Source organism: Mixophyes fleayi, chromosome 4 (assembly GCF_038048845.1).
Source record: "Mixophyes fleayi isolate aMixFle1 chromosome 4, aMixFle1.hap1, whole genome shotgun sequence".
Lineage (NCBI taxonomy): Eukaryota > Metazoa > Chordata > Amphibia > Anura > Limnodynastidae > Mixophyes > Mixophyes fleayi.
This window is the reverse complement of record NC_134405.1, coordinates 306,723,037-306,738,615: the sequence shown is the minus strand read 5'-3', so window position 1 is coordinate 306,738,615 and position 15,579 is coordinate 306,723,037.

Here is a 15,579-nt window from a genome sequence, read left to right as displayed (position 1 = left end):
GAATGTGATAGGAGGTTTTCAATCTCTGTGATAGTCCTATCGCTGAATATTAATAAATAAGCCTGCTAGTCATTGTGATCGTTACCACTTCTAGCTGCCTGCCACTTTACCACCATCACCATCTGGGTATTTTTGACCTACTGTTAATTTGCTGACCATATTTTCACATAGTAGTGGGAGTTAAAAATAATTTAAAAATAAATTCAAACATACATTATAATCCCTATAAAAGTGTTGTGCGGGTCTCTGATCTCTAACCGTCTGTTATAAGTATAGTATGTGCTCTGGTAAATATTATTTATCTGCTATGTCCACTATTGATCATTATTTATTAAACAGGGAACTATTCCATCTCCTTATCTGAATAGACTTATATAGCGGATTCTATTTTCAGCTCTAGGTCAACTCCTTGCTCTCCCTCATATTTAATAATGAATCTAAGTTTTACTTCATTAATAATAATTGATTTTTTTCATCTATCTTCATGAATGTAGTAATTAAAGGGGAAATAAACCATAAATATATTTTATCATTTGAATTATTTTAACTAATATTTATTAAAACATTTTAATAATGTATCTAATATTTATTACAATTTTAATTATATTTAAATAGATAAAATAAATCGATAGCTCAAACCTCGTATGCTTTACTGAAGACTACATACGTTAATGAGTTAGTTTGTTATTTCTTTGTATGCGCTTGGAAAAATGGGTAGAGCTGTGATGGAACCATGGTCATTGGATGGGGCATAGCGGATATGGGGTCTTGTGATGGAGTGTTATGCCCCTGAATAGGTAGAGCCTTGCATACAATGTGGAGACCCTGGTTTGTGACTTTGTGTGTCTTACAGACAACTTGTGACTATGGACAAATTGCTTTATTTTCCTCTGTCCCAGCACAAAATTGGATTTTTACTTCTTTTGTTAATAATGCTGTTTCATAACATAGTATAAATGTATTTATTCTGAGAGCTATATAAGTATGCTCTTATGCTCTAGCTTCTGATGCCCAGTGCGTCAAAGTCTGTATCTCCATGTTTTTACTTTTTGGCATCAAAAAGCTTTAGCAATACTCTGCTGTTTTATAGGACTTTTTCCCAGCCTACTTCACAGTCACCACTGGTTCACTACTCTAAGAGATGGCGCCAAAAAGTTTTGTTCCAAGATACAACATTTTCAGAGCCAAGTGGTGTACCTTTTTTGTAAGATTCCTCCTTCTTTTTCTAATTTGGCATTTGCTGTGCCCCATTTCCTCTGTGGACTGCGCCCAAAAGGCCTGGGAAGGGAGAGACTTTGTCCTGTGCAGATGTAGGGGTAGATTTATCAAGCCTCCGAAAAAGGAAAAGTGGAGGTGTTGTGGATAGTATCCAATCAATTCTTTTATTTTTTTTAAACATCTATTATAAGGGAAATTTTCAACATTTATACAGCATACAGATTACATTACATTGAGCAATCAGCAGGAAGAAAATTATTAAGAAAATCAAAGTGTAAAGGAGCATGAAAAATAAGTGAAAATGTGCTGCTATTGTGCATTTGGCAGCATTAAGTATATGGCTCACAAGAGCCATCGTATGTTTGTCAGTATCAGGCACAGGCCTCTGTAGGAGAGAATAGGAAGGGCAGGGAGGAAGTTGTAGCGAGGTTTCTCTTTGGATCAGATTATGAACCGTTTGCCAGAATCTCATGACCTTGTGACAGTGACCACTAAATGTGGTGAAATGCACCCTCAAGTACACACAATCTCCAGCATAAGTTGGAGTAATCTGCTTTGTCTCCTTTTTCTTAGTAGCATTGTTGGAGCCATTGAAGAGTCTTTGTTGCTTTTGAGACAAGCAGCTTGCCAAGCTGACCTCGTAGGGCTAGAAGTTTAAGATACATTTTGCGCTTGGGGTACTTTTGGTGCTGTTCGGTAAGTGTGTATATTTGGGTTTCTAAGTCAGTGACCTCTTGTTGGTGTAGTTTGTTCTCATGAGAGGCAAGACTGATAGGACGGCCTCTAAAGGTAGCCTTGTGGGCTTCCCAACTAATAGTGGGGTGATATCGTCTTGGTCATTGTCTGCTTGTAAATCCTGCAGAGCCTGGCTTATTGTATTGATGTTATCTTTTTTCAGAAATAATTTATTCTCGATTGAAAACATGGTGTAAAAGGTGGCAAAACATCAATCCGCAACATCATAACTGAGTGGTCAGACCAGGGAACTGAAGTGATAATAGCTAATTTCAGGGCCCGTGACGTGTGAGCGACTACAAAGAGCATATCTAGTCTGGAGTTCGTGCCATGTGACACCGAGTGTTGTGTATAGGATCTATCATCAGAGTATAATACCCACCATGTGTTGTAGAGGTTAGCTTGCATGAGCAAGGTTTGTAGCTTGGAGCTCTCTTGAGTGGTTTCACTGCCCTGTGGCATGGGTTGTGAAAGATCTAGTTGTGCATTTAAGATGGTATTAAAGTAACCCCCAATTATTACCCTTCTAACCCCAGATCACGAGAGCCTGGCAAAGAAGTGAGTAAAAAACTTGCTTTGAGAGTTAGTGGGCGCGTACAGGGTGCTAGGATGATAGGCGTACGTAGGAGGGAAACGGTGAGAATGATAAACCGTCCTTGGAGGTCTGCATAGGAAAAATCAACTGTCAGTGGGAGAGTATGATGGAGAAGGATTGCTGTGCTATTGTCCTTTTGGAAAGATGTGGAGTAGTATACATGAGGATAGGACTTACAGTGTAGATTTGGGTGAGAATGTTAAAAGTGTGTTTCTTGGAGCATTACAGTCTGTGGAGAATGACGTTTTAAATATGTGAAAAATATAGTATGTTTCTGCAGAGTTTTGAGGCCATTAACATTTGATGGTTAGAACTAGAGATGGACGGGCTCGGTTCCCCGAGAACCGAACCCACCCGGACTTTGCCTATCCGAGTACCGAGCTGAGTAGGCTCGGTACTCTCCCGCCCTCTCGGAATCCAAATTGAGGCCGAACGTCATCGTGACATCGTCGGATCTCGGGGCTCGGTTCTCGCGATACTTGAAGATTATAAATACACGCCTCCACAGCAATCCATCGCCATTTGACAGAGGGAGAGAGCAGGGTGTAGTCACAGGCTGATTAGAGCAGGGACAGACAATACAATATTCTGATTCCAATTGTGCTAACAGCAATCGATAGAGAAGAGAGGAGGATAGAGGAGTCTTTTTTTTTTCAATATTTGGCACTCAAAGTGCTTTTGGGGTGTCCCCCATTATTTTGCCTAAATATTTCTGGCTGTCAAAATTACTATCTGTCAGAAGATTTAAAAAATAATTTGTAGCACTCCCCAGTGCTTTTGGGGTGTCCCCCATAATTGTGCATAAATATTTCTGGCTGTCCAAAGTATTATCTGTCAGCAGATTTACCAAATAATTTTTAGCACTCCCAAGTGTTTTGGGGTGTTCCCCATAATTGTGCATAAATATTTCTGGCTGTCCAAAGTATTATCTGTCAGCAGATTTACCAAATAATTTTTAGCACTCCCAAGTGCTTTTGGGGTGTCCCCCATAATTGTGCATAAATATTTCTGGCTGTCCAAAGTATTATCTGTCAGCAGATATACCAAATAATTTTTAGCACTCCCAAGTGCTTTTGGGGTGTCCCCCATAATTGTGCATAAATATTTCTGGCTGTCCAAAGTATTATCTGTCAGCAGATTTACCAAATAATTTTTAGCACTCCCAAGTGCTTTTGGGGTGTCCCCCATAATTGTGCATAAATATTTCTGGCTGTCCAAAGTATTATCTGTCAGCAGATTTACCAAATAATTTTTAGCACTCCCAAGTGCTTTTGGGGTGTCCCCCATAATTGTGCATAAATATTTCTGGCTGTCCAAAGTATTATCTGTCAGCAGATTTACCAAATATTTTTTAGCACTCCCAAGTGCTTTTGGGGTGTCCCCCATAATTGTGCATAAATATTTCTGGCTGTCCAAAGTATTATCTGTCAGCAGATTTACAAAATAGTTTTTAGCACTCCCAAGTGCTTTTGTGGTGTCCCCCATAATTGTACATACATATTTCTTGCTGTCCAAAGTATTATCTGTCAGCAGATTTACCAAATAATGTTTAGCACTCCCAAGTGCTTTTGGGGTGTCCCCCATAATTGTGCATAAATATTTCTGGCTGTCCAAAGTATTATCTGTCAGCAGATTTACCAAATAATTTTTAGCACTCCCAAGTGCTTTTGGGGTGTTCCCCATAATTGTGCATACATATTTCTGGCTGTCCAAAGTATTATCTGTCAGCAGATTTACCAAATAATTTTTAGCACTCCCAAGTGCTTTTGGGGTGTCCCCCATAATTGTGCATAAATATTTCTGGCTGTCCAAAGTATTATCTGTCAGCAGATTTACAAAATAGTTTTTAGCACTCCCAAGTGCTTTTGTGGTGTCCCCCATAATTGTGCATAAATATTTCTGGCTGTCCAAAGTATTATCTGTCAGCAGATTTACAAAATAATTTTTAGCGCTCCCCAGTGGTTTTGGGGTGTCCCCCATAATTGTGCATAAATATTTCTGGCAGTCCAATGTCATATTTGTCAGCAGTATCTAAAACAATTTGTAGCACTACAAGTGCTTTGGGTTCAGAATGGATTCAAAGCAGTCCACATATGAGCAGAATGAGCAACCAGGTTCTGTCACCAGTCCTGATGGTAGTGTTCCCAGTACGTCATCTGGGCAAGGCGATGTCAAACTACACAGTGTTTCGAAATCAGTCCAAAAAACACACACCAATTTTTTTTTTACTGTGTTGAAGTGAAAAAGAAGTGTAACTGAGGAAAATTTAAGAGCCGATAAAAAAAAAATTGCCAACATGCCATTCTACACACGCAGTGACAAAGAGAGAATGAGGCCTTTGCCTTTCTCTATTAGTGGCAGATTCAAAAAAGTTACCGAGCCTACAAGTGGTGCACAACTACTGTTACGCGTCAAAGCCGAGCTGCTAGATAATAGTAAGGCATTAGAGGATAATGTTTGCTCTGAATCAGAAATGACACCAATCCCTGAGGAGAGTCCATCCAACAGTGGTATGTCTAATCGTGAGCATTCTGTTAGTGTACCCATAAAGAGGGGCCCTTTCAACAGTTCTGCTGATGTGTGCCTGAACAGCCCGAGTGTAGCCGGTGATACACCAATTGAGGATGTGACTTTGTAATTAGAAGAGGATGAGGGGGACATTTGTGTAGGCGACGAGGGCACTAATGATGATGTTGATGATTATGATGCAGACAGATACCAAATTGCCTTTCTCAATTTCTATTTATATTCTAGAGTCTATAACGGCTGAATAGATTTCTATTTCACTCCTAGTGTAGAGGGGGTCTGATGCAAACAGGTACCAAACTACCGTGGTCCATTTATTTTTACTTTCTACTTCCACAGTCTATGCAGGCTGCTTTTTTTCTATTCAACTACAAGTGGAGGGTGGGGGGGACGGACGACATAGATAGCCACCAAACTACCGTGGTCCATTCATTTTTACTTTCTAATTCCATATTTTATGCAGGCTGCTTTTTTTCTATTCAACTACAACCAACTTAAGCAAGAGGTGGTAACTAGGTGGAATTCCACCCTGTACATGCTTCAGAGGATGGAGGAACAGCGCAAAGCCATCCAAGCATATTGCACAAGCCATGACATTGGGAAAGGGGGGATGTATTTCAGTCTTGCACAGTGGGGAATCCTTTCAGTGCTGTGCAAGGTGCTGAAACCATTTGAAGTTGTGATGTGTGAGGTGAGTGCAGACTCTGCTAGTTTGAGCTAAGTCATTCCTTTAATTAGACTATTGGAAAAGCAGCTTGAGAAACTGAAGGAGGATCTGAAAGCAAGCAATTCAGCAAAGTATGTTGGCCTTGTCGTTCAAGTACTTCATTCGCTTCACAATGATCCTCGAGTTATTAAGATCCTGAACTCGGATCAATACGTTTTGGCCACTGTGCTTGATCCAAGGTTTAAGACCTACATTGAGTCTTTACTTGTAAATGAGCGAGATGTGAACTGTTGCAAGGAGCTATTGCTCAGCAAGTTGGCCGCTGAACTGGGTCTCGGCTTGACTGCGTGTCCTCCTTCACTTTCTCAAGCTGCTGCTGCTCGTAAAAAATTAAATTTCCAAAAAAGAAGCAGGGAAGACGCAGGGGGCAGTCCAGAACAATTTAACATCTGGGCTGGTTTGAAGGATTTTCCTAAAAAATGTGTCACCTTGCCCATAAATCCATCCAATACGAGTATAAACATGCAAAGGATGGTGGAGGATTATTTTCAAGAGGTAATTGATATGGAAATGTCAGACAGTCCCTTTCCTTACTGGGAGGAAAAGCAGGCCATTTGGAAACCTATGTACAAACTTGCTTTGCAATACCTAAGCTGACCACCCTCCAGTGTGTACTCTGAACGAGTATTCAGTACAGCCGGGAACTTAGTCAGTGATCGCCGTAGAAGGTTACTTCCCAAAAATGTGGAGAAAATTATGTTTATAAAAATGAACTACATGTTCCACGAGGAAGGCCTTCACCATCAAAGACATCCAAGCACTGACTGTTCTCTAATGGCGGATTCAAGCGGCAATGAATTGATAGTCTGTGATGATGACGTACACACTGATGAGGGTGAGGATGAAGATCCAGATGATGACGATAACATCTTTTTAAAACCTTCTATTTAAGTCTAGGGTTCAATCTACCCCCAAAGAGGAAAGGGACTTGGGGTATTTCCATATCACGTATCATCTTGAAAGGTTGCTGTTTAGGCAATTTCTCATTATGGGTAGGTTGTCATACACAGACTGACCCCAAACTGCCTTTGTCCATTTCATATAATATTGTACAGTCTATAACGACTGATTTTTTTTGTGTTTTCTACAACTGGAGGGGGGCCTATAGAGACAGAAACCAAACTGCCTTTGTCCATTTCTTTACATATTTAACTAGAAGTGTACGGTGTAATATACACCCAAAGACGATAGCTGCATTGCCAATATGCATAGATGGAGAGGAAGACAATCTGGTTTGTGTGTAGAATTAATGAAGGAATACCTACCAGGAATTAAACTTTTTTTTTTATAATTTATTAGCTTAACAATTACATTACTTATCCAAGACACAGGTGGAGCACTAAATTTGGTTATTTTAGGCCCAAAAACATTTTTTTCCAACAAAATAGCAAAACAAAACCAAACTAAACCAAAACCAAAACCAAAACCACTCAATGGCGGTTTTGCAAAACCAAAACCAAAACCAAAACACGACGGTAATCGGGATCCAAAACCGAATACAAAACCAAAACACAAGGGTCAGTGACCATCTCTAGTTAGAACAGACAAGGTCATGGTTTGTACCAGTGAAAATTAGACCAAAATAGTCCCAGATAGTGCAAAAAGGGTAATGGGGCGCTTGGCCAAAGCGGGGGACAAAGAAGAGGGAAGGGGTAGGTAAGTAGAGGATTGAGATAGAAAGAAAGGGTAGAAGACAGCCTGACTGCCAGGGTGTGTCTCCAAAAAAAATCAAAGCCAGTACATTCTGTGTACTTAGAGAATGTGGACGGTGGTTGGACAGCAAGGGGGACACTTATTAGGGGGGGAAATCTCGGCTATTGTGAGCAGAAAATCTTGTGTATGTGATTTGAAAAACATTTAAGTGGGAGAGAGAAGTAGAAAAGAAATGTAATAAGAAACACTAAGAAAACGGTAGACCATGTGAACAAGTAAGGCAAATTGGGTAAAATTTTATAAGAACTGTAGGATAATATAGACAACATTATTAGATAACGTATGCTCAGATCATCCGCAACGCAACCTGGGGAGCAGTCCTACGGGTGTGAAACACTGCTGAGCATAGACTGTCCCTCAGGACCGGAAGCTGAAAGCGCTCGCTAATGTGGAGTAGCTCTTAGTCTAGGTGGACAACCTGGAAACATAATAAAGCAAAAGGCACTTAAGAACTAAATAGATAATAAGAATAGTATTGTATCATATACATAAATAGACTGTACTTGTCTCCTGAAGTAGGCTCCTCCTTGACACTGGGTTCGTGGTCACTCATGTGATGGTGTAAAATGGCTTCATCAGAGACCGCAAATATGAAGTCATGAATAGTCTTTTCTTGGTGTCACAGGTAAATCAGCTGTGCGTGGCAGCTGAACCTAGAGGCGGCGGGTTTATGAGCTTTTATTTGAGTCTCTCATCATCATCATCATCATCACCATTTATTTATATAGCGCCATGGATTCCGCAGCGCTGTACAGAGCACAGAGTACAGAGCTCTCATGTTTGTATCCAGGAAGCTGAGGGGGCTGTTGGTCTCGTAGTCTTTTTTTTATAGTTCACTTGGTCCTGGACAACGACACCTCCCCCTTGTCAGCATTTTTGGTGATTATGGAAGAATCTGATAGTAATTCTTTAAGGGCTGCCTGTCTTTATTGGGAAGATTAGAATATTTTGTTCTATTTGTTAAAGAAATTGCCCCAAGGCAATGAAACGTGCCAGACTGTTTTGCTAGAGGACTATTGATCCTGGGAAGCTCTCATTTTCATTGAGAGTAGTTTATCAACATTGCTGAGGACCTGGTTTTACTATCAAAGTTGCTGCTTTTTCATGTTTGTGCTGCTGATTATACAGAGCCATCACAGAGGGGAGATTGAGGAAACAACACACAATGAAGGTGTGTGAAGGGGGAACAACTTCACTGCCACACAATTCGGATGGCTCAATGAACCCAGCGCGACTCTACTGCTCTCAGGATGGTAAAATCATATGGGACATATTCAAGATTTCAAGATTTCTGGTAGTTACCTTCTCACTAACCAAGTTTGGCATCATTAAACATTCCTCTACCTCCTTGATATCAATTTGAAATACCTTTATTTAAGCAGTCTGGGTTTACCATACGCAAACAGGCCTCCCATATGTAAGCAGTGTAATTATTCAGTCATTCTCATGTTGTTGTGGACTCAAGAAGTTTTTAAAACACAGCTGCACAGAATCACATTTAGACCATCAAAGAGCTATTTGATAGCTAGTTTGTACATTTATTTCAGAAAGAGTACTAACTAGATGCAATTCTTCCATATTTGTCTATCAGAGGATTGCAGACCTTTTACGTTTATTGAACTATAGCTGCAGCCATATTAAGCACCAGAAGGTCATTTTCTCTTCTAGAACAGACTGTTTGTAGAGGTACTGTCACAGTTCTGGCAGCTCCCAGGAAAGAACCACTTGGCTGGCGTAGCTATCAAATCAAAGGATTGTAGAAGATAGAATAGTGATGGATGAAGCCAAAGTCAAAGGATTGGTGAGGGTAGAATAGTGTTCGACGAAGCCAGAAGCATGGGATTGGTGAGGGTAGAATAGTGATGGACGAAGCCAGAAGCATGGGATTGGGGAGGGTAGAATAGTGATGGATGAAGCCAATGTCAAGGGATTGGAGAAGGTAGAATTGAAATGTACAGTCAAGCAAAAATGTTTTCTTCAAGGCCCAAGTAGAAAAATCCAAAACAAACCTATGCTACTGTACAAGAGAGATAAATTGTTCTGATTGACTGGACTTTTTCACTGAAGGGCTGATTGCAGAGAAAGGAAAGCTATGCAGTAGTCCAGGTGAGCTGACTATGTAGATAACTGTTCTTAGCAGAGTGGTGATTATGTAAGCGCCTGCGGGGAACAGGACAGACGCACACAGAAAAACTTACTTTGTAAACGATGGTCACCTCCTGTCCGCTTCCAATGCCCCAGCCGCTGTCCTATCCCAGCAGATCAGCAACCACAACCCTTGTCACCTCCAACCACCCTCTGAGGAAGAGACAGAAATTACGGCCGTGCCTACCAGGAAAGGGCTGTCCGAGACCACGGCAATTAGCAAAGACACTCTTAGTCAAACTCACTTGCCGCTACCTCGCTTTGCTCTTGCCAAGGCGTGGGACTACAGGCACTTGAGACCAGAATCAGTCCCGCCTCAAGCACCACGCACACCTCTCGGTGAGGGCCTACCCAAAAGGTGGAATCGAGCACTATACTCACAGGGACACTCCCACTTCTGGTCCTGTTCTCCTGCTCCTCCCCGACACCTGTGGATGACAATTAACACACAGCCTCCCTCTGCTCTATCAATGAAGCTAAGATGTACACCCACAACACTAAACTTACTACAACAAGCGACCCGACTTCAGGCGTCTTCTGTCTCTTGATCCGCCGCTCCGGACGTCCCACAACGTCCTCACATTACTCCCCGACAAACTTCTGAGAAGATGGCGCCGGCCGGCGGTTTATATACTCGCCTGCGCGGCGTCATCATTGGGCGCCGCCACGAGCGCTGATTGGCTCGCCGAGGCGCCAATCTTTCAAACGGCCGGAGGTGAGCCGTGATTGGTTCACCTATCTGGCCGCTGATTGGCCAGCGGAGAAAAGCGAGCCCTGATTGGCTCATCCTTCCTCCGCTGCCCAGACCTGCAGGAAGCAGGGAATACTCACCCACGCTGGATCGCTGGACAGGTAAGTAAACGTCCTCTTCCTTCTTCACCGTCTTGATGGGCACAGCAACCAGGGTCATCTTCAGCCCCTCCAGGGGCACAGCGGTAGCCTCCGGATCCGTCTTCGCCCTCTTCACAGGCACCGGATCCGGAGGCAGGTGGCACATCTCTACATTTACAGGAATTGAGAGAAGGTGTTTGTATCTGTCATAGTGAGCTGCTTTCTGTCAGCTGCAGCAAGTGTTGTGAATCCACATAGGTACAAAGTTTCAGCTATACAATTATAACGTTCCGCTTTTGCTACACTATTCCACAAATTGCTGTTAGCAGTGAATTTGTAAATTCGCATTTGTAGTCTATGAGAGGATGACAGTCAGTTCAATAAACTGGCTGGAAGAACACATATCCAAAATGCCACTGGCAAAAGCAGAAATTTCACTGTCAAATGTGGAGCAATGTGAATATTTTGCAGAACAGTTTTGAAAATATTACTCCTCTATATTCAGATCACTTCAGAGGTGTGCGTATGTCCGAGAGCACTTGTGTAGTCTGTGTGTGTTCTGTGAAATTTAGAAGAGCATAAGATATCTATTGGCTATTGGTCAGCCATGCCTAAAGAACTGCCTAATCATCAGAAAATGGTATACAGCAGCTACAAAGTAAGGAAGAAAAAAATGACATCGTTCAACATGTTTCAAACATCAAAAAAAAAGTGCTGTATTCACTGGTTTAAATACTACCATTGTGTAAATAATTATTCTAATACTTTAATCATTTAAGCTGTGACTCATCTCTTTTTGCTTAATTTAGATATTCTTTGCCAACATCTCATTCACAATGAAAATGTGTTTGCTAAACTCCTCATTTATTATCTAGTTTATTGTGAATTACAAGCTGCGGTCAAGAAGTAATCTATTCTCACGAATCCAACTGCAAAACAAAAACATGGTACCTCAATGTGGTGATAATCTCGGTTGCTAAAGTATTTTACATAATAAAAGGGTCTCACGACTCCCAAAGCTTACATTTTGTAATCAGCCCTGAATAACACATTCAGTAAGAGGCATGCAGTGTATGCAGGCACATACATAAGTTTACAGTCATAACTATATTTGATTATCTTCTGAACAGCTGAACTTCTTAGGGAAAACAATATAGCATAGTCTCAGTCAGTTTTGCCTCTAGAGAAGCACTTTAGCGCTTTCAAATTGCATAGCAAATCCAAATCTAGAAATCTGTCTGAGACGACTGTACAGAAACATACTCAGATGCGCATTTACAGAAGTACAGAAAGCAGGAAATACTGTATGTCAGGGTCACTCAGTCACATTATGCTGCTCCCTTGGAACTTATTTAAAATATTACTATTTGTTATTATAGATACTGTATCTCAGTAAGAATACAAAAACATCATTAAATTTCAATATATTCAAGTTGTTTCACTAGACAGTGGCATATTCTTTAGTGAAGCAGAAATCAAGTATCCAATGCATTTTAAGCATGATTGCACACTGCTTTTCCCCTCAGGTACTTACGGCCAGATAAGCATAATTTATATAAACGCTAATTAAAATAACAATATTGAGAGTAAATGCAGTGTTTGATGTTCGGAAGGTGGTGGGGGGAGTCGAGATATGTTGAAATCAGCATATTGCAGTTTGTGATCATGTATCAATGAGCTTCTGCATAAACAGGAAAAAGAAACAATGCAAGCTAAGGGATTTTATCTTTGTTTCAGGACAGTAAATAATGCTTTGTGGGCTGTGTTATTATAATGCTATAATGCCGAAGTTGGGAGATTTAAGTCATCCAATTATTTAAAGTCACATTCTGGAAAAAGCTTTAACTATTACTTTTTTCCCCAGGAGTTATATTCTGATTTTAACCTGCATTTTATATCAGAAGAATATCTATTTTTCTCTCTGCAATCGAACCATCCGGTCCCTGACCTCAACCACAACCTTGCCTGAGCTCTTCACCAGGTTGTTGCACCTGGAGAAATTTGAAAATGAGCAGAGTTTGTACAGTTTGACTAAGCAGCACTGAATTGAATGGCTATGGTATAGAGAGACTCCTCGAATCAGCAGTATTTTCGAAACCTGCACAAGCCCTGTTTATCTTATAATTTTCCCAGGTGCAGTAGCCTAGTGGATAGATGAAGTCAGACTGCAGCAGGGGTCAGTAGCAGTGTAACCCTGGAGATTTTGGAGGAAGGGACACCTGCTGTAGTAAAACTAGTGATGAGGAGGGGGTGATTAAGAGGCCAAAGTAATATTTTAAAGGGAATATCATTTAAAAAATAACATTTGAATTAGAGTTTACACTAGCGCAGCAACAAACAGCATTTTATTATAGAATTTTATAGCTATTCCCATGGATAGTAGAGTGTAGTAGGCTCAATATTCATCTGCCTTTGTTGTCCAGCATTGCCAAACACCATTAGTATCAGATAATGTCAGAGCAAATACTTTCTGATTTCTACATGATTGGCCTTGCCTGAATTTATCTTTCCTATATACTTGTGGTGCCAATCATAATGTGGCATTGATTTTTAAGTTATATATGCTAAGTTTACCAGAAGAACCATTTAAAAAGGATAACCGTTCAATTTAAGATTAATTTTGTTTATACACTAAGTAATGTAAAATAAAAGAAATTAGTTTTCTAAATCTGTGAAAAAAACAAAAAAAACAAGTTATACTCCCTACTGTCTACAATCATTCTGCACACTCTCCAGTAGAGAAGGACACGTGGCCTATGTCAGCAGATTTGAATTGTACAGTGAGAAAGCTATTCATGGTATACAAAATTTGCTGACATATGACTGATAATTTTGCAGTGGGGACAGGAGTCATACAGTTCATCCCCCTACAGAACTATATCCCCTTACAGTCACACTTCCTCTGTTCTGGTAATCTTATAAACACCAATATAGTGAGAGTATCTTGGAAATATTTTTAAATAGGTAAGGGGTGTAAAATGAAAAAAGTCCCTAGGAGTGTTTTACATTAATAATGTCCCACACTTATCTCTTACGTGATGATGTGCTGATGATGATTCTGCACTAATTTCTGGGGGGACGTTCAGGTATGGTGTGCTGGACTGCTTGTCTCTAAGTCTTCTAAAGTCCAGGTGATATATTTACTAAGCAGTGTTTGCAGTCATTTTCTTAAATCAGCAATTTGATTAAAGACAAAACCCGATGGGCAATGCATTTAATAAAATTGACATTTTAATAAATGACTGCAAAGTGCTGAGGATTAGCAGTTCATCAGAACTCCAACTTAGTAAATATGTCCCCAAGACTTTGTCTTGAAGACCGCAGTCAAATTCCTGCCTGACACTTTTGCTAAAAGGGCCAAATCTTTTAATCAAAGCTTAGGGTGCATAGTTATATGACAGCACCATCACTTCCACTAACAATAGGATAAACATAGGATGTATGCCAGTTTGTGTGGCATACCTTGCTTGAAATCATTCAGTGCATGTCCGGAAAGAGGGCACATGCATCTGTGCCAATGCAGACTTGTACGACTCTGGCACTTATGCAGTCCTGTGCCTGGAGAGGCAGGACAGGGGAGGGAAGGGTTTTCTAACATTGGCTGAGTACAGTAAAGGGATATTCATGTACATTCAGCTCATGCAGACCTGCAGAAACACACATATCATCATCATACTTATATAGCACCAGTAATTCCGCAGCGCTGTACAGAGAACGCACTCACATCCGTCCCTGCCCCATTGGAGCTTACAGTCTAAATTCCCTAACATACACAGAGAGAGAGAGAGAGAGAGAGACTAAGGGCAATTTAATAGCAGCCAATTAACTTACTAGTATGTTTTTGGAGTGTGGGAGGAAACCGGAGCACCTGGAGGAAACCCACGCAAACACGGGGAGAACATAAAAACTCAACACATATAAGCCATATATACCTGTTTGGAAGCATATCTTTTACACCTGCTATAGGGCAGATGCCAAAACTGGCTCACGATGATGACTTGTCGCAAATATATATTCTGTTGATGAAGAGGTGGATGCATCTTGAGATGTTTATGGCTCTGCATATTGGTGGAAATATGCTAGTTTTCCGTGTTCTTTTCTTAAAATTAATTTACTCCAAATTTTACGGTCATTACTGCATCAGCTCCATTATATTTGAACTGTGTCCCCCCCACAGTCCAAGATTGCACTCCTTCCCCCCAGTCCAAGTTTGCACTCCTCCCTGTACAAGTTTTGACTCCTCTCCCCCAGAGCAAGTTGATAAGGGTTGCAGTAGTTAGAGTGAGAGTAGTGGAAGGAGCAGGAGATTAGTGTGACTGGTGTGAAAAGATAAATATGTGCTCCCCATGATTGCGTGTGTGTCCTCTATACTAGTAGGTTATTTGGCTGTTATTATATTGACCTTAGTCTCTCTCGTCCTGTGTGTGTGTATGTTAGAGAACGCTTTATAAAGTACATTGTATCTGGCCTCAAACTTACATTACCCCCTTAACAGCAGCGGTAACAGCGTCGCGGATCTGAGTGAAGTCATCAAGCCGCGCTGGGTTATTGCTTCTTCGCCATTGGTTCAAGTCGCGTCCAACACCAGTCATCCTCGATCTTCGTCGGCAAGCAGCGCTTCGGTGTACACATGTCAGGGTAAGTGGTGTCGGTTTAATCAGCTTCATTATACCGTACCCCATCAGTCTAGATGCTACTAGTACCATTTGGTGTATATTTTGCATGAGCTTTAATTTTTGGGTATTTGCCACCAGACCAGGGTCTGCATTGGTCTACAGGTAACTGGAATAGCCATGGGTATGAAAACCAGGCACTATAATTTATTAGTTGGAGCTCTGCATGGGATATCTGTGAGCATAAGGTGGGACCCTGCATTGTGTGAAGGACACCATATGATTGGGCTCTGAGTGGTATATGAATAGGCAGAAGATGGGCTCATTATATACAGGATAGAGCTCTGCTTGATTCACTTATCAAATTCAACGGAGATCAGCATGGTATACCACTAGCCTGGTGAGGGGGCCCTGCATTCTATACTATACACCACTCTATTTTGGTGTTATGCACTTTAACCCCATCACCATTTTCA